At 35.8% G+C, this 19818-nt stretch overlaps 1 protein-coding gene across 6 annotated transcripts in view; it reads right to left on the reverse strand.

Annotated features, from left to right (window-relative positions):
- Positions 1-19310, reverse strand: part of meis1b (Meis homeobox 1 b) — a 139524-nt gene extending 120214 nt beyond the window's left edge. For 4 of the 6 annotated variants that reach the window (XM_048205502.1, XM_048205501.1, XM_048205500.1 and 1 more), the window contains exons 1-2: positions 19160-19309; positions 4177-4281 (exon numbers count right to left, since the gene is read on the reverse strand). The gene's annotated coding sequence lies outside the window, so the exon portion shown is untranslated. Of the gene's footprint in view, positions 1-4176; positions 4282-19159 lie in introns of all 6 variants that reach the window. The other 2 variants (XR_007186836.1, XM_048205498.1) reach the window with 1 other exon arrangement.
- Positions 19311-19818: the final 508 nt, after the last annotated feature.

Consider the following 19818-nt stretch of genomic DNA (forward strand, 5'->3'; position numbering starts at 1 on the left):
TGAACTGCTCTGTAAAGTTGTTCTTACAGAAAATTCAACATAAGGAGAGCAACCCAAGATGCTTTGCATATACCCCATATAAACCTTCTTCCTCATTCAAAATATTTGCCTTATATGAGCCTGTGGGCAATTGTTAACTAGGAACTTCTTGGGAGTGACCCGTTTTATAAACTGACAACTTCGGATACATGATGTTAGCTAACTGCATAATTTGTATTATCTTGGAACTGTACATTTCTGCCATATGGACAGTACTTTGACAGTCACCTGATAACAGATTACTTAATTTCAAGGTAGAAACATGCATTTCTTGTAAAGCTGCTTTGAAATGATATGTATTGTGAAAAGTGCTAAACAAATAAATGTGAATTGAGTGGAATTGAACTATATGTCAGCAGGTTATCCCTTCATATTAATAAGCTCCAGTGCTTCATGTTAATAAACTATAAGCAAACTGAGTGTAAAGTTAGATCATCTTTAAAGATTTTACACTTGCTTCTTATTTAATAAAACTGATTGTATAACTTGTCTAGGATTAGTATCTGTATTTAATCGTATTTAATAGTATTATAAAAGTATAATATAAGATAATATCATTTTCCATAGTTCATTAACTAAAAAGTTCAGAAGTTGGAGATTTTCTGAGAGTTTCATTGGTATAAATACTTTGTTTGTTCATTGGGCCACAATTCTTCCCTCAGAAGAATCCCTCATTTATTAAATTACTTATATTACGATTAAACAGACCCAGATTTTGACATGAGTGACATGCTTTTCCTTGCCCTCTGATTTAATCGAAATGCATGACTCTTAGTAAAGGATATTTTGCATTTACTTTATCTACGAAATCTTTCTAGCTGCCAGACATCCTGGATATCAAAGCAGATTGCAGATACAGGAACTAAATTGCTATTTCATCAAATTAAGGTTTATTAAGATAAAACGATGCTTTGATAAGCCCAAATATCAGGAAGTGTGAGACAAGAGCAAAAAGGCAATCTTCCCTCCTTTTAAAAAAAACAACAACATATTGTAAAATGCCCGGAGCTATCCAAACACAGAATAAGTTCTCAAAGAAAGTACAGTATCGATCTTGAAGGATGAAAAAAAAAGCACACACATCGGAAGGGTGTGCTGTATAAAGTACAGCAGTCATCTGGCAGGGAAATAAAGACACCAGAGTAAAGGGTTCTGGCCCTTTGAAGATGACAACTTCACCAATTTACAGTTAATTATGTCGCAGTCATAACTTTGGGATTCGCACATAAAGAGGCGACATATGATAGCAGCTGGAAGAAGGTTTGTTTCTCATCCGTCTCCACTTACTAAAAGTACTTTTATCCTGGCTGTGAGGAAACTAACGAGGGAATTAATGTCTCTGTAAGCAATATGCCATTTTTAGGCCATGTATTTCTCTTCAACACGTTCGGAAAATGTCCCAAGTTATTTCATCAGCCATTACGATTACAAGCAATTTTATAAACACTAAGAAAAATTGGGAATTACGTCACCACTGGAGAATGAAAAGTCTGGAGGTCAAATAAAAGAGATGAACAGAGACTGTAAGTGTGTGTGTGTGTGTGTGTGTTTGTGTCTGTGTGTGTGTGTGTGTGTGTGTGTGTGTGTGTGTGTGTGTGTGTGTGTGTGTGTGTGTGTGTGTGTGTGTGTGTGTTCAAGATGGAAAGAAACATATTGTAAAATGACCTCCATAAAAATACAGTATTCAGTATTCACATTCAGTATGTTGAGTGTCTAGGCCAGTGGCAGTGTTTTCATACAAAGTTTACATTCAGAAAAAGTAGATTAATACAGGAATATGGTCATATTCTGACTGATTGTGTAAATGTCTTAAACCAAGTGCCATAAACAGATTAAGTCATTATTCCAGTTCCTGAAAATCTGAATATTACAGCTGGCATATTCCTTTTATGTATTAATCAAAAAATTTTATTTTACTTTTTAAATAAGCCAATTGTCATGTACACAGAAATATTCCAAATGTCGTGAAGCATGTGAACCTCTGTGTGAGAATTTAGGCTTAATCAGAATATTGACAATACTGTGTATGTAAACATAGTCACAGTTTTTATTTTGAAGTTAGATGTTACATAGTGTTCCAGTATTCATCTGAAACTAAACTGGTTTTATATATATATATATATATATATATATATATATATATAAAGATAACATTCTGTAAAAATAAAAATAATTGTTACTTTAAAATTTTAAAAATTTAAATTGTTACTCTTTCCCACTACAGCAGAATTCAGAAATGACATTTAAACACGTTGTGCCAGTAAACACTGAATATTGTGCAAGTTGTATAGGCTACTTTTATGATGCATTTTGTTCTTTTTGGCGCTTCTTTTAAAGTATTTTTTTAATGAAAGAGTAAGTTGGAACAACATGAAGGTTAGTAAAACAAAATGACAAAATCACTATTCCTTTAACTAACGAAAAGTAAACCCCTGTGTGATGCTAAATGGAAACATTTAGCCAGGAATAGATAGAAATAAGCAAACACAGCGAAAATGTGTGTATCATTATATAGAGAGCAGGAATATCAGGGTGTGCTTGTAGCATGAGCATTATGGGAACTAATTGTGAGGCTGGATGAATAATGAATAACGGAGGAGATGTGCTTCCTGGAACTGCGGCGAGCCGAGCCGAGCAGCTCCCTGAAGAAGCCCACAGCTTCCTCTCCCTGCATTTGCCTCCAGGTGAAAAATCTGCCATCTCCCCCGCCCCCACCTCCTCCTCCCCCTCCTCCTCCTCTACTGCCGCTGCCGAGACCAACGGGAGCTGCAGCCATCTTGGCTGAGACAAAACACAGCTCTATAAAACACAGGCCTGTAACTCAAAAATAACCTAGAAATAGTACCTTTTGCATGAAATTAGAGTTTCTAATGTAAAAAATAATAATAAAGTGGAAAATCAACAAACATATTTAATTTAAAACAAATGAAAATGAAACTGTGAGGGATACAGTATAAGCTATATAAGTTAAATAGCCACTGATATGTAACTTCTTGTTGATCGATCAACTGACGAAACTGCTCTGAGTAATATCCATGTTGTTCTTTTTGCAAAATATTTCAGTGTAGGAAAAGGTTGATTATACTGGTTTGTATACTGTTAACCTTTACAATGTTACAAATTTAGATTTTCTTTTGATCCATATAACTTTCTATTTGAATATATTTTAAAGTGTAATTTATTCTTGTGATTTCAAAGCTGAATTTTCAGCATCATTACTCCAGTCTTCAGTGTCACATGATCCTTCAGAAATCCTTCTGATGATCTGCTGCACAAGAAACATTTATTATTATTATTTTCACTGTTCAAAACAGTTGTGCTGCTTCATATTTTTGTAGAAACAGTCTTTCTTTCTTTCTTTCTTTCTTTACCCCAAACTTTTGAATGGTGTATCATGGTTTCCAGAAAAAAAAAGCAGCAAAAACTTTTCAACATTGATAAGACGACATGTTTCTAGAGCAGCAAACAGCATATAAGAGTATGTTTACATGACAACCATGTACTAAAAATGAAAACAAAACTTCGCGTTTTTGAAAAGTTTTGTGTAAAACAACTAAAAACACTGTATTACTCATGCCAGGCCAGTAGTTGGCGATGTCACTTTGTAAAGAAGCATTACTTGACTATAGACTGAACACGTAATGCGCATGGCCTCTACGTTCTCAGAAATTCACATTTTTGTACTTCAAATGAAGACAGAAATGGTAGTTTTCAAAAGTTTGCATTTTCAGGGCCCTCAAAATTATGTTGTTGTGTAAACGAAGTACTAAAATGCATAAAAAAGTTTGTAGTTGAAATCGGTTGTGTTGTGTTGTGTAAACGCCCCCTTAGAATGATTTCTGAAGGATCATGTGAATAAACTACAGAAATAAATTACATTTTAAAATATATAAAAAAAAATAAAACAGTTCTTGTAAATTTTAATAATAGAATTTGTAATAATATTTCACAATGTTACCATTTTTACTGTATTTTTGACAAACATTTTGATACAATTTTAGCCGGTATTGTAAGTGTGAGATGTTTCTGATAACAATACAATGCATTTAGCCTACAGTATCTGTTTTATAAATAAAATGTTTTATGTATAGCCTCCACATGGTGTAAATTGGAGTCCTCGTGCCCATAAACACTCACCACTGCACAGGAAGCCAGACGTGTAGCACCATCTGCGCAGTCAGTCACCTTTTCAACACATCCACCGTTGACCTGCTTCAGGAAACAAGCGGAAGGATTTTCAGCCTGCAAGGAAGGAACAATGACAATTAGATTCAAAGCCAAGGGCCCTGAACCCGGTCAGTGCAAAGTCTAAACTACCATAATCCTCTTACATCTTTTCAACACTAAAACTGTGGCTTTTATTGGTAAATACCCATATCAACTTTGTTGATTCTCATTTTATTGTAGCACTAAACCTGTCTTCCATATGACTGAGAAAGTTGAAAGCTCACTTTTTCTCATTTGAATAAACAACACTTCAATCTTATCATCAGACAAGGAGGATTCCAGAAACGTGCGTGGGTGCTTAATACCCGCTTTTATACCCTTCAACAAACAAATCTGATGACAAGCGCTTGTTAAAAAGGCTTTTGGTGTCTGAGGATCTGAGCGCGCATCTGCACGTGACTATTTGACGAGGAGAACGAGGCTGCTTTCCCTCAAAATCTCTACTTACAGTTTTGGCCAAAGGAACAAGGATCAATTTGTAGAAGTTTTTTTTTTTTTTCTCATTAGAAGCAGACTTACGTTACATCTACATGTGTATTTCTTGAAAAGAACAAGGCCGCTTTCCTTCAAAAGCTGTTTATGAAAGCTTTATAGACTTTTGGGCGTAAGAACAAACATCATTTTATAACATCAAAGTTTCTCATTAGAGGCAGACGCACATTGGACTCTGATCAAACAGAGATTGCTTTAAAATCGTGTGGATGGATAACTTTATCTCGCGGGGCTGAGATATTGTTCTCATTTTCAGGCTTTATCAAGATAACCGCACGTCTTGGTTAAGTCTATCGATTCGCCCCCGAAAACGGTTCCATTCATCCACGAGTAATGCGGTGTAACCAGCGGCTGTCAGAGGAGAGTCACTCCGGGACAGTGAGCGGTGTGCCTGCGTGTGCTATCGCTATTAAAATCTTTTTAATTTGCAGGCGATGATTAGATTCCCTGGCATCTCCGATCAAGGCACGGCGAGTCATCCGCGAGCTGCCGAGTGATGTCGGACAGCACCTATTAACGTGATGTTTGATTTATTTCAATTTGATGCGGACCACACTGTAGATATATTAAAGATAGATCCGAGCTCTTTTGTTTAATATGCTTGACCCAAAGCTTAATTTGATAGGATCACTCAAACTGGCATCAAAGTGATTAATTCTACAAGCAAACTGCTAGCGGATCATGTCCCCATGTGCACACGCCAGTGAGACAGGGAATATGGCAGTAATTGGCTTTGCTGCAATTAGAAACTCTTTTACCTAGGATGCTCTTTGTTCCTGGATTTAGGCTTTTTTACATATCTAGAGTATTACATGTGAGAACCATTTCCCATGAAGAAAAAAGGCAATATACACTCCATTTTGTCTAATAAAATGATTCAAGCTTTCTTTGCCAGGTCATATAATCCCAGAACACATAAAAGCCTTAATAAAAGGAAAAACTATGCAAGCATATGATTTGTGCCTGGAAGAGCAAGGATAAAAACTACATTCTTACATTTTCTGAAGAAATTGTGAAGTCTGCCATAAAAACTAGGGTGTTTATATTAAATACAGCTTAAAAAAAAAACTTTGTACAGTAATTAACAGTAGCATTTAAGTCAATGTTTTGCTTTTAAAAAAAATCCACATATAGGTTCTGGATGGTTCCTACACCCTTAAGTCTCAGTTCTTTAATGTACATTTTTCAATGCATATTTATTTCACTCTTTTTATCCTCTGCCAAAGTAACAGTACACCTCTCCTCAACATGCCTATATTTCTTGTCTAATTCATATATATGCAGTTTCTACAGCCTCATACTAATTGAGAAACAGCATCATTTATTTGTACATTTAATAATTCACTTGTCACACCAAATTTAAGAGAACTGTAAAAGCTAAAATGTGATTAAAATGAGAAATATACACTTCCACTTATACATTTTAACCAAAAATAATATATAATAATAATAATTGTTATTAATTGATAAATTTTTAATTAATTTATTTTTTATATTCCTTTAAGGATTCCAAGGCTGCTTCACAAAGGAAAACCGGAATAAATAAATACATAATCCATGCAAACAAAACAAAACAAAACAAAAAACAATAGCAGACCAAACAAAAACATATTTGATGACACAGTTAGAATGGATATTTGGATATTTTTAGTGCTTTCTTTAAAAAAAAAAAAAAAATCGTCATGTTTGCAATTGTGTTATGACTACTTTAATATTATGACCATTTTTACACTATGAATCATGATCTCTCACTTAGCATTGCAGAGCTGAACCAACCCCTAACTCTAAGTATGAACATTAGAAATGGCCTTGGCAAAGACACCAAAAATATTAGAATTACCATCACTAATTTTAAAAACATTGTCAAATATTTGTCAAATGTTCTTCTAAACAGAAAGCAAATTTGAGAGAGAAATTATGTTCAACAAACAACCATAAAAGCAATCATTTCCTTTTGAAGGAGAATACAAAAAAATTGCATTATATATTTTGGTTGCCTTCCTCTAATGTTTTCTGACATTTGCCTATTTTAACATTATTATATTATATTACCAAGGACCTGTAAAGTAGGAAACATAAATAATTCCAGTGCTTTTGGTTCAGAGCTGATCATCTAAAACAAGCCATGTTTCAGCCTGGAAGACTGGCTAGATCCAAAAACTCCATTAACCAGGTGGCAGCGCATGAATTAAAAATAACCCAACACGGCTTTGCAGTCAGACCCTGTTCCTGCCCGCTGCGCTATTGCACGCCGTGACTGTTGTTGCCTCGCTCTCGCTGTCTTTCTTTCTCTGAGCCATCCTACAGGAGCATTGGTCTAGTGTACATTTCCACTGACCCGACCCATCACACAAGGCATGCACATGATATAGTCTCTCTCTGTTTCCCGGCGGACAGCATTACCGAATCCTCCACGGCGGTGTCTTTACCCTGTTTCGGCTGCACTTTTGTGAGTACATGTGTCTGATGTGTGAATTAGACGGCAAATGGGAAATGTAGCAGAGACACCTCAACCGGCTCTAGTTATCGAGCTGTCATTGAACCGCAAAACCCCACGCTTTACTGGAGAAGAGGTGGAATTAGCATCAGGATGACACACCGTTCGAATACAACGTGTGTGGGGTAAAATTCCAGAGAAACGTGTGCACTGACACACGCATGCTTATTTAAAGCTGTGATATGACTCCCCCATCACAAACCTCAATAGGTAATCCAACGAGGAGAAGAAAAAAAAAAGAACAAATATCAGCGTATGTGAAAGTATGTCAGTCCCTCAGAAACTGCTGCCATGTTGAAACTGAGAAGGTGACGTTGGGGGGGGGAATTGCAGGCCCATTTCGTGTCCCAAACAACAGTCTGGTGAGGTGGGCCACCCCAGCCTCCCTTATCTTTAATGGGTACTCCATCATTCTGCCTGCTGCCCGCTATGTTCGTCTTTCCACTGGGTCGCCCAAACAGATGGGCTTTGTAAGGCTCAATGGCACATTCCGGCATCGCAATCTGTTTCCGCGAGTCCGTGATCAAATCAGAAGAAAAGCTACGTCTCGCGCACATTGCGGCACATATGTACCGCCTTAGCTTGTGCCTATGTCAGTGAAATTAAAATCACTGGAACGTTTTAAATACTGACGGCATGACAACAAAGAGAAAAGATGGAAGGGGAGGGGGGAGCTGAAATAATCGCAGCTTGCTAAGGAGAACTTCTTGCAGTACATGCATGGAAATAAACAGTGGGGGGGGGGAAGCCTTGGCCAAAGTGGATATTATTATATACCATTACAAACATGTTTATCTCAATCCCTCACGCCCTCCGTCTGTGGGTTAATGCTGTGTGACGTAAGTTCAAAGCATTGTAGCCTTCACCATGTAACAACCTTATCCGAAAGGATTTCTTTTCATTGTCTGTCACAATTCCAAATTTAACTGGAAGAAAAGTCTTTTTGAGTAAAGTAAGAGCGGGAATTGAAAACATTTTACTTCCTCTTTTGCTTGATTCTTATTTGTTGATTTTTTTTTTTTTTCAATGACCCATTTCATACTCAACAATTTCCTCTATTTGAATTTGAAGGCCTAAAAGTTGTGACACTGGGGAGTGACTAACTAAAAAGCAGCAACACTGCTAACTTTTTTAAGTGGGAGAGTAACTTAGCAGTTTACAAAATAGTGTAGCACAGCTTTTAGTTTGTAGTTTTCAAGTTTGATTCTGTCATCCTAATTGAGGCCATTCATTCAAAAACATTCAAAAAACTTTTTTTTATTTTTTTTATTTCATATATATGGTCAACAGTTTGGAATAATTAAGGTTTTTTATAATGTTTTAGAAAGAAATCTCCTATGCTCCCCAAGGCTCCTATGACAGCAAAGTTGAATTTTCAGCATCATTACTCCAGTCTTCAGAGTCGCATGATCATTCAGAAATCATTCCAAAGCTGATTTGCTGCTCAAGAAACATTTATTATTATCAATGTTGAAAACAGTTGTGCTGCTTAATATTTTTGTGCAAACTGTGATAAACTACCATTCAAAAGTTGTATGCATTAAAGAGACTACAAAAGTAAGTATGCATTAAATTGATCAAAAGTGACAGTAAATACATTTCAATCATGACAACTCTCAGAAGATTTTTAGCATGTTACATGTAACAATGTTAATTTATTTGGTCTTGGCAGAATAGATCTGCTACGATGCTGTAGAATATTGTTGTTGTAGATTATTGCTGCTGCGAGTAAGACATAGTTCTGCCGCACAAATAGCATATATCAATAACCCATAGCAGATCTATACAGGTGGAGCTGGGGAAGGTGGAGGGTTTTAGAGGAACTCTGAAGCTCACTGCAAACTGCTATAGTGAATGAAACCAACCAGCCATTTAAATGTGTGAGCAACAAGCTCATTGGCTGCAGAACATGAGCATGAACCAATCAGCTTGTGCCAAGTAGTTAATGCTGTAATTATCATCAGCTTGCATTAAGGACCCATCAGCCTGCGCCATCTAGAGTTTCATGACTGAACTATGTATTTATGATACAAAATATTTATATTTCAAATAAATGCTATACACTTCACAGTACTTCAATAGTCCACATTCTGCTAATTATAAGTAACTTTGTAACTACATGTAAACTAACTCTCATAAAAGCATTAGTAGTTTTAATGTTAAGCAGCGAGTTTTCAACATAGATAATAATGAGAGACATTATTAATAATTGAACACTAATGAAAATTGATAATTGAACAACAAATCAGCATATTAGAGTGACTTCTGAAGGATCATGTGACACTGAAAACTGGAGTAACGATGTTGAAAATTCAGCTTTGACTTTCAAATTAGTGCTGTCAATCGATTTAAAAAACAACAACTAATTAATCACATTTTTTTCTGTAATTGATTGCCAAAACATTGGAGTTTTTAATATTTTTATTTTGTAATAATTTCACAGTAACTCTCCAAATTAATGTAGAAACAACTTAAAAACAGTATATTTTAAATATTTGTTTAACCCTCTGGAGTCTGAGGCTGATTTGGGGCCTGGAGAAGTTTTGACATGCCCTGACATTTGTGCTTTTTTCAGTTGTTCATAAACATATTAATGGAAAAAGTGTCATTACACTGTATTCAGCACAAACTAGGCTACAATAATATGTGAGGAACATGTATGTACATGTTTGTGTTTTTGAAGGAATAACATTTATGCGTGGTTATTGAAAAAACAAAAAATTTAAGTCACTGAAATAAGGCCAAAAAAAGTATAGTAAATCTGTGTTTACAATACTTTAGGGTATTGGAGGTTGTAAACTAGAGTTTTTGCGTCAAAATTATGTAAAAATTATGCTGCCTACTCCTTCATATAAAACAATATATTGATTTAGTTTTTGTAAGACACTTTTTGCCAAGAAACACAGTATGCGTGGAGGCGTGAATCACCACTGAATAATGGGCCATTCTCACCTGAGAAGACAAAAGAATTGCATAGTAATGAGCTGAAATGACTTGCATATTAATGAGGCCTTTCAGTCAGGTAGGCTGTGAAAAAAACCTTCTGTGATGTCTCAAGCTCATCATGATATATGAAACATACAGAAAAATATTATTACAATACAAAGTAATGGTTTTATATTATACTTTAAAATATAATGTATTTCTGTGATGCAAAGAGTCTGAATATAGGCTTTTAGTTTAAAAGCATGCACATTTGGAGAAATATTGGATTCTCATATGCTTATGTCAATTTTCTATACAGAGGAGTTATATTTATTTAATATTCATTGTCATTACTATGAGCGCTGGTGTTTTCAATTCATACTTGAAGTCGGAGGGCGCTCTCTGTGCATTTTTAGTCCACAAATTCATCTAAAAGAAGAAGAGGCTATTCCATGAATGGAGTTTCCAATTCATACTGCAGCCGGAGGGCGCTAAAGAAACAAAAACTCATCTAAAATTCATCTATAGAAGAAAAGAAAACAGGCACTAACTGCATGTCTTCTAGAGCTCGCTAACCATGACTTTTACATCCAGATAAACACTTTTCAAGACAATAAATACACGATTGAGACGATGAATGCATGTATTGCCTCTGAATAGCGCTGGCTCCGTGGGCGTGGCCGCATTAGCAGATAATGAGCTGAATCATGGACTTCTGACATGGCTCTCTTTTCATACAGATTACATAAACACAGAAGGTTTGTTTTCGATTTGACTTACATGATTTAAAACCTGACATCTTAACGTTTTTTTAGACATAAGTTTAATTTTTCTGTGATTAGTATTCACTAAGTTACAGTTCATTTTCTGAGAACTGTCAGATTGGACTTCGTTCAGAGGGAGAGAAGAAATCACGCATCATGTTAGTTTTCTTTATTTTACAAAAAGCACAACTTTTAGTTTTTACTCTGAGTGTATACAAATAAAAGAAGATATTCTATAGTTTCAATTGATATATTACTTATGTCTCTATGACAAAAAATGACGGAGTATTTTAAGTCTGTTTTGCTGCAATGTGAAAAAAAACCTGCAAAATGCGCCGGCGCGTTTTCAGACCTCAGACTGTTAATTGCATGTTTTTATGAATGAAGGCCAGTATCACTGATATTACTGCTACTGATGTCTCTATGAAATAGATTTTTTTTAAACAAATTATAGACATGCAACATTACAGTATAACAGAAAGCTATCAATTTCAACATTTATTAGGCTTTAAAAAATAGCAATTTTTATTTAAAGTGAACTTAAAACAATCTTCACATAAACCCATTATAATAAATGTCATATTTACCTGTAGCCTTCCTACCGGTACTGGCGCGCGTCTTTCTGTCTACATGAGTCGTGCGTGTGTCACACAGTATATGTATACATTAAAAAAAAACAAAAAAACTATTTTGCCAAAAATATAGGTCAGTTGTATTTGAAATACTTTAAAATTTGAGTAGGTTGCATAAGTTTCACAGTAACTTCCTCAACACCAGTAGTATTTTATTTGTCATTTTAGTCCATGTTTTTCTCCCCATGAGGGGTAGATAACGTTCTAACAGCATTTATCACGGCCCTGCAGTGCTTGGTTTAAGACAGCAGGGATGTAAAATGGAATTTGACCTGCATGATTCCCGAGCTGTGAAAAGAGAAATTAACAACTCCCGTTACATTTTTCATCCATCCCACACACGCAAGGTGAAATAAGTGAAGTACAGCAGCGCCCGGACGTGTAAAATGTGTTTGGATCCGACCGCGAACACGGCAGAGGAACTCATGAAAGATGCATGGTGCCACTGGAGATGTATAAAGAATTTAGATATATAAAGGATATATGACAAATAAATCAGGATGCAAATCTCAATGGGTGCCTTTGGGAGTTCTCAAATGAAAATCACCTGAAATATTAAACGGAGAGGAGAAACATCCTATCAATGAGCAGAGGAATAGAAAAAAGCTCTTCATTGGTTTTCTTTTCTTTTTTTGTGGTATGTTCTTTTTTTAACTCAAAGGCAGAATACACTTTGTACAAGTGCTAAATCATCTGAGCATTTCTGTCTTTACAGCATTTTTCGCTCAGTGCTTTTTTTAGTCTTTGACACCTTCTCAAGTAATCTAGTCTCTCGAAATGGACTGAATGTAGTCACAAGGGGGATAAGTCCAAGACAGGAACAGTGGTTCTATTTAAAGGAATGTTCTGGGTTCACAATAAGATACAGTACGCTCTTTCGACAGAATGTGGTATAACGTTAGTTAGCATAGAAATCATTCTGATTCGTCCCTCGGATTGTAAAAACTAAAATAGTGTTTATAGTAATGCACTGACAAAGGAAGGAAAAATTCCAGAGGACAATTCATGAGGGTTTAAAAGCAGACATTTGAAGGTTGTATTTTATTAAAGCACTAAATGAAATCCTCTGTAGAAAAATGTGTTGTTTTAGCAATAAAGACTAAATTGTCCTTTTAGCGGATGGAAACCTGACAAAGTGGAGGTTATGTGTTACCAATGTACTTCCTGTGAGTGGATTTATGTCTATGTGAAAAGACTATTGTCTGTGTCATCTGAAAATTACTGGATTTAGTAACTTGGTCCTGACAGAAGGTAAAAGGTTAGATGTACAGTACATGTCAAAAGTTTGGAAACATTACTATACAATTTTTTAATGTTTTTGAGAGAAGTCTCTTATGCTCACTAAGGCTGCATTTATTTATTCAAAAATATTGTAAAACCAGTAATATTGCGAAATATTATTACAAATTAAAATAACTGTTTTCTGTTTGAATATATTTTAAAATGCAATTTATTCCTGTGATGCAAAGCTGATTTTCAGCATCATTACTCCAGTCTTCAGTGTCACACGATCCTTCAGAAATCATTCTAATATAATGATTTACTGCTCAAGAAACATTTATTATTATTATTATTATTATTATTATCAATGTTGAAAACATTTTTGTGGAAATGGTGATACTTTTTTCAGGATTCTTTGATGAATAGAAAGTTCAATGAAGCATTTACTACATTTATGAATGCAATTACTATCATCCGCCATATCTTATTGTTTATCGCCCCTGAGGTCAGCTAGGTAACTGGAGGAGTTGGATGTGTTACTCTTATCCTTCCCTGAGGATGGTACTCCTTTTGTAGTACTTGGAGACTTCAACAAGCACCTAGAAAAACCTCAGGCTGCTGACTTCCATACTCTGCTTGCCTCGTTTGACCTCATGCGAGTGTCTACTGCGAGTGTCTACTCACAAATCAGGTAACCAACTGGACCTTATTTACACACGCTACTGCTCCACTGATCCTGCGCTGGTTACTCCACTGCACACCTCGCATCACTTCCTCCTCACTCTTAACCTCAACCTGGCTCCTGACACAACACACACTCCTCCACAGGTCACCTTTAGGCGTAACCTACTCTCACTCTCACCTTCCCGCCTATCCTCTTTGGTCTCGTCCACATTTTCATCAACCTATACAGTTTTCATCACTAGATACTAACAGTGCAACTGATGCTCTTTTCTCCACTCTAACATCTTGTTTCCACTCAATTGAGACTGCCCTTTTCTTGGTTATTAAAGTTCTGAGCCTGACAAGAGCAGCTTCCAAATCATCCGTTCTCATCTTGCTGTATCTGTCTGCTGCCTTTAACCAGATCCACCTGTCAACCCTCATAATGAAGGGCATCTCAGGAACTGCACTCCAATGGTTCAAGTCTGCATGGTGTTGTGGAGGGCTGAGGTGTCACAAAATCTAGCTACAGGGGTGCCTCAGGGCTCAGTACTTGGACCACTTCTCTTCTCCATCTACATGTCATCACTAGGATCTGTCATCCAGAAACATGGTTTTTCCTATCACTACTAAGCTGATGACACACAAATCTACCTCTCATTCCAGCCAGATGATCCGACGGTAGCTGCTCGCAACTCAGCCTGCCTGACAGATTTCTTTCAACTCAACATTGCAAAGACAGAAATACTTGTGGTCTCAGCCAACCCAACACTTCATCACAACTTCTCCATTCAGCTAGGCTCATCAACCATAACTCCTTACAGGACAGCCAGGAACTTTGGAGTTTTGATTGATGATCAGTTAAACTTCATGGACCACATTGCTAGAACTGGACAGTCCCGCAGATTTGCCCTATACAACATTAGGAAGATTAGGAAGGCTCTTCATATCAGAGCATGCTACACAACTCCTTGTCCAAGCTCTTGTTCTATCTAGACTGGACTATTGTAATGCTCTCTTGGCAGGCTTTCCAGCATGCACTGTCAAACCTCTGCAACTGATCCAGATTCTTGCAGCGAGAGTGGTCTTTAATGAGCCGAAGAGAGTGCATGTCACACCTCTCTTCATAAACTTGCACTGGTTACCAACTGCCACTCATATCAAATTCAAGGCACTGATGTTTGCCAAAAGAACAACCACTGGCTCTGCACCCCTATCCCTAAACTCACTACTTCAGATGTATATGCCCTCCAGAAGCTTACGTTCTGCAAGTGAAAGAGGCCTTGTGTTGCCATCCGAAAAGGAGAAAAATCACTTTCACTGACCTTTACCTGGACTGCTGGTGGAATGACCTGCCTAACTTGCTACATGTACTGTGCTAGACTAGTCACAGCACTTACATATTGTTGCCCTATTGTTGGTTTGATTGTAGTCTATTATAGTTGCTTCAGATAAAAGCATCTTCTAAATGATTTAATGTAAATGTTATAAATGTCTTCACTGTCACTTTTGATCAATATAATGCAGTGGTTCTCAACCTTTTTTCCCAGTGGGCCACACTATAGTCCAAGTGTCATTGGCGCATATCATTTACATATGACGTCACCAATGAAAACCAATCAGATTTAATGTTATGGTATTAGCAGATAATTTTATTATACTTAGATGTTGCACACACAGAAGAGGTGGTGTTTTCTGGTGGCACATACAGCATTTTATTTCTGTCACAGCTGCAAAATCAACAAATAGCCTACTATAAGAAATGTGTTTTTGTTTCAGTGTGTTGAAATGGCTGGCTTCTTCATATCAAAGTGAAACTCTTTTGCTCAATAAACTCATGTTACACAATCCCCTGATATAGGCCTACAGTATGTCACAGAAAATGAGAACAATGTATTCCACCAAATAAAAACTAACTTACTGACATTAGCATTACAGTAATCAGATAATAATGCTCAATGAACACACACAAAATGTATACAAGCACTTTAAGTAACTATTTAAAGGGTTAGTTCACACAAAAATGAAAATTCTGTCATTTATTACTCACCCTCATGCCGTTCCACACCCGTAAGACCTTCATTAATCTTCGGAACACAAATTAAGATATTTTTGTTGAAATCCGATGGCTCAGTGAGGCCTTCATAGCCAGCAATGACATTTCCTCTCTCAAGATCCATTAATGTACTAAAAACATATTTAAATCAGTTCATGCACAGCGGTTCAATATTAATATTATAAAGCAATGAGAATATTTTTGGTGCGCCAAAAAAACAAAATAACGACTTATTTAGTGATGGCACACTGCTTTAGGAAGCTTTAGAGCGTTATGAATCAGCGTATCGAATCATGATTCGGATCGCGTGTCAAACCGCCAAACTGCTAAAATCACGGGTAACACTTAATAACTGCACACTATGAAGAATTAGTTAAGCATTAGTTAATAGTTAATTAATCACTTATAAAGCATTAATAGACATTAGTAAGTAGTTTATAAATACAGCTATAAATGCTTTATTCTTGATTTATAAGCATATCTATAATGTGTTTAATAATTAATAAAGTGTGAAAATACAATTATCAATTTATCATTTCTAAATTAAGTATTAAACCAGTTATTTGCGAGTTGTCAGTAATTCATTTAGGAAGTGTAAGTAAATGATTAATAAACTATTTAAACATTCATTTATACATCTTATTATTTACATATAGTAATAGTTACTTAGTGTGTTAATAAATGCTTTATTAACACATATTCCTACTGTAATTCATGATTATTCAGGTAATTATAACACATTTAGAAGTTGTCAGTTAACTATTTTTGTGAGCTCATCTAAAGTGAGCACTATTTATGCTTTGTAAAGCTTTTATAAATGAGATTCAGTGATCTTCTGCTGTTCTCTAATGTTTTAAAGTTAGTACTGAGATAGTTTTGACACTATGAATATGTGTTGATAAAGCATTTACTAACACACTAAGTAACTAATACTATATGTCTAAATAATAAGATGCATAAATGTACATTTAAATATTTTATTAATCATTTACTTACACTTCACAAATGATCTTATGAACCACTGACAACTCCTAAATAACTGGCTTGTGAATAATGTAATACATAATTTAGAAATTATAAATTGATCATTAATAAAGTATGAAAATACAATTATTATACTCATTATAGATATGCTTATAAATCAAGAACAAAGCATTTATAGCTGTATTTATAAACGCTTACTAATGTCTATTAATGTTTTTTAAATGATGAACTGACTATTTACTAATGCTTAACTAATGCTTCATAGCGTGAGTTATTCTAAAGTGTTACCAAATCACGTGACTGTGGCGCTCTGAACCGCTGATTTGACACGCTGATTCATTATGCTCCGAAGCTTCCTGAAGCAGTGTTTTGAAATCAAATTCACAAAATCACTATATAAGTCATTATTTTGTTTTATTTGGCGCACCAAAAATATTCTCGTATATTAAAGTGCAAGTTAAACATTTTTTTCGAGATGAATATATAACCTTGTACAAAAATACCATATAAAAAGGTACTGCCAGGTTTAAAAATGTTTTGCAGGACATAAGGGCATGAATTTAGTAGATAAAGTGACGGTCTCTGTAAAAAACGCTTTTTTTTCAGCGTCGCGTCATTTTACGTCATTAAAGGGAGTCGTTCGCCGAGCTCTGTGTTGACTCAGTGCAGAGTAGGTTGGTGTTCAGTAACAGCAGTCGTGAATCAGTGTGTTTTTGGTAGTTTTTGTATTCTATTCATCATCGGATTCGTCATGGTAAATTATTGTGTTGGTGGAGGCTGCACAAACTCCAGCCTGTCAGGACATCGTATCCAGTGGTTTACTATCAAGAAAAAGGACGGTGCTGCTATCTTCCATGCCGGGGTGTGTTTTGTGCAGGTGAAGTGAAGGGACTTCACTCCTGCAGTTTTGAAAAACAGATTCACTTTAGACCGGAGGATTATCATCCCTGCGATATGATGAAGTTCATCATTGTAATACTGCTGTAAATGATTATATTAAATGAATAAACTTACACACACGATGCTTCTTCACCATTTTTACTTGAATCAATTTCAATACTGATGAATACAAATTATGTACACAAATGCATACAGTCTTGCACTCACACAAAACAGTTTTGAATTATGTGCTGGTAATGCAAATACTCCAAATGTCAGTCATACCATGTATGTAAACTTGACTGTAAACCTATACATTCAAGTTCACACAACTACATAATCATGACGTCATATACATCCCCACACTATCAGTGATCGTCACGGAATAAACTTATAACACAGAATTAATGAATAAAGGATAACATGAAACACATACAGTAACCCTACTTATGTTCGGCCGCCGGCAGGAGACATGATCACGGATCCGTCAGAGAGAGGAAAACGTGAACTGTGCACCGTAAGTCTTGTTTTTTTTTTTGTTTGTTTGTTTTTTGTTTTTTTACATTTGCTAACTACCAAATCAGTCGTGATGAGAAACCGCTATATCACGTAACATTAGTGTGGACGGATACTAACGAAGTTTATTAGTTTCTGTTATTAGTAATCAATAACGTTACTCCTTGATAACCAATAGCTTTGCTATTGCCTGATTCATGATAATAATCTGTACAATATTGTGATCTGAGCACAGTGTTGCATATCGTTACCTAAGGTGTATATCTACGAGCTAACACCGGTCTCTGCCCTGTTCTCCACTGGTTCTTCTCACACCACAGCTCAATTTGTCTCCTCTGACCGTTGTTCTGTCTAATCCTGGCCTGTCGCTGCTCTCTTGACCACATAGCAGGCTAATTGTATGGCTGTGGTCTTTTATACGAGTATGAATAAACATTTACAATTTCCTCAGCGTCCGAACTGTCATTGCGATCCATTGTTTTCCTATTGTTTATATTGATCGCACTCCCTCCATTTACGTCACTTCCGATTTGGCATTTTTCAAAAGCGTAAGTAAAATTTTCTCACAAAAAAACGACTCCAGAAGCCTATGTAGTGTATTTATACGTGTTTTTTCAAGAAAATCTGTTTCATACAATATTTTTCTATACATTGAAACACTGAAGCTCTAACCTGCAATATGCCCTTTAACATTGAACCGCTGTACTCACATGAACTGATTTAAATATGTTTTTAGTACATGAATGGATCTTGAGAGAGGAAATGTCATTGCTGGCTATGTAGGCCTCACTGAGCCATTGGATTTCAACAAAAATATCGTAATTTGTGTTCCGAAGATTAATGAAGGTCTTACGGGTGTGGAACGACAATGAGGGTGAGTAATTGACAGAATTTTCATTTTTGGGTGAACTAACCCTTTAACTCTGGATATAAATTATCTTCAACAGCATCGTTACAGTCACCAAACAACTACAGAAACGCCTTTAATAAGCAAATGTTACTCAACTGTCTTTACAAACAACATTAAGCGCTTTCTCTGACGATATCAAGCATCCTGTCACGTCGCAATCCCTCGCGCAGCAGCCGCGATGCGCAGATGCGGTTATTTTTTTTCGATTTAAAACACAAGTACATCAAACAAACACGTCGAATTCACGTCTTTTTATGTTGTAGGTTTTGCATTTGCCAAGTACTTTACTACAGAGCAAGCAAATTCTGCCCATCTCGCTCTTTGACAGCAAACTGATTTTTCAATTCTTCTTACCTTCGCTGCTGATGCTACAACTCTTGATGTTTGCAATGTGTTCCTTCATTGGCATTTTCCTCATTTCGTTTTTCTCCTCTAATAACAAATTTGCCCATTTTGATCCCTGAATTTACAAAAATAATGGCTACTATTAGAATTCTGCCAAAGCGCGCGCTTGTGAGTGTTCGTTGAGTAACTTACTCGTTCGTTGACCGCATGTCTGAAAATAATAGGTCACCAAAATGATTTTAAATGACAAACAAACATTATAGTTCAAACTTTTATTCATTTAATCCATTTTAATTTAATTTAAAAACAAAAATAAATTGTAAAACTTTATTTTTTTTAAATGTGGTTGACGTTTGCATTCGTGACGGACCGTGGTTGAAAACCACTGATGTAATTGTAATGCATAAGTACACAATCACATTCATAAATATTACTCAATTTTGTAATGTTTTAGTGTTTAGTGTAGTGTTTTAAAGCTAAACTATGCATTTTCTGTTTGTGCTGCAAAGATAGCAGCTAGGCTATGTCATTTAATAACAGATACTTGTAACTAGTTTGAATCATTTTGAACACAATGGCTTAAAAAGAATAAGATCTAAGATATAGAAATGTCAAAAATGTTACAACCATCCTATAAAGGTCACGCAAAACAATATTCAAACTCACAT

The sequence above is a fragment of the Megalobrama amblycephala genome, linkage group LG10 (genome assembly GCF_018812025.1).
Source record: "Megalobrama amblycephala isolate DHTTF-2021 linkage group LG10, ASM1881202v1, whole genome shotgun sequence".
Lineage (NCBI taxonomy): Eukaryota > Metazoa > Chordata > Actinopteri > Cypriniformes > Xenocyprididae > Megalobrama > Megalobrama amblycephala.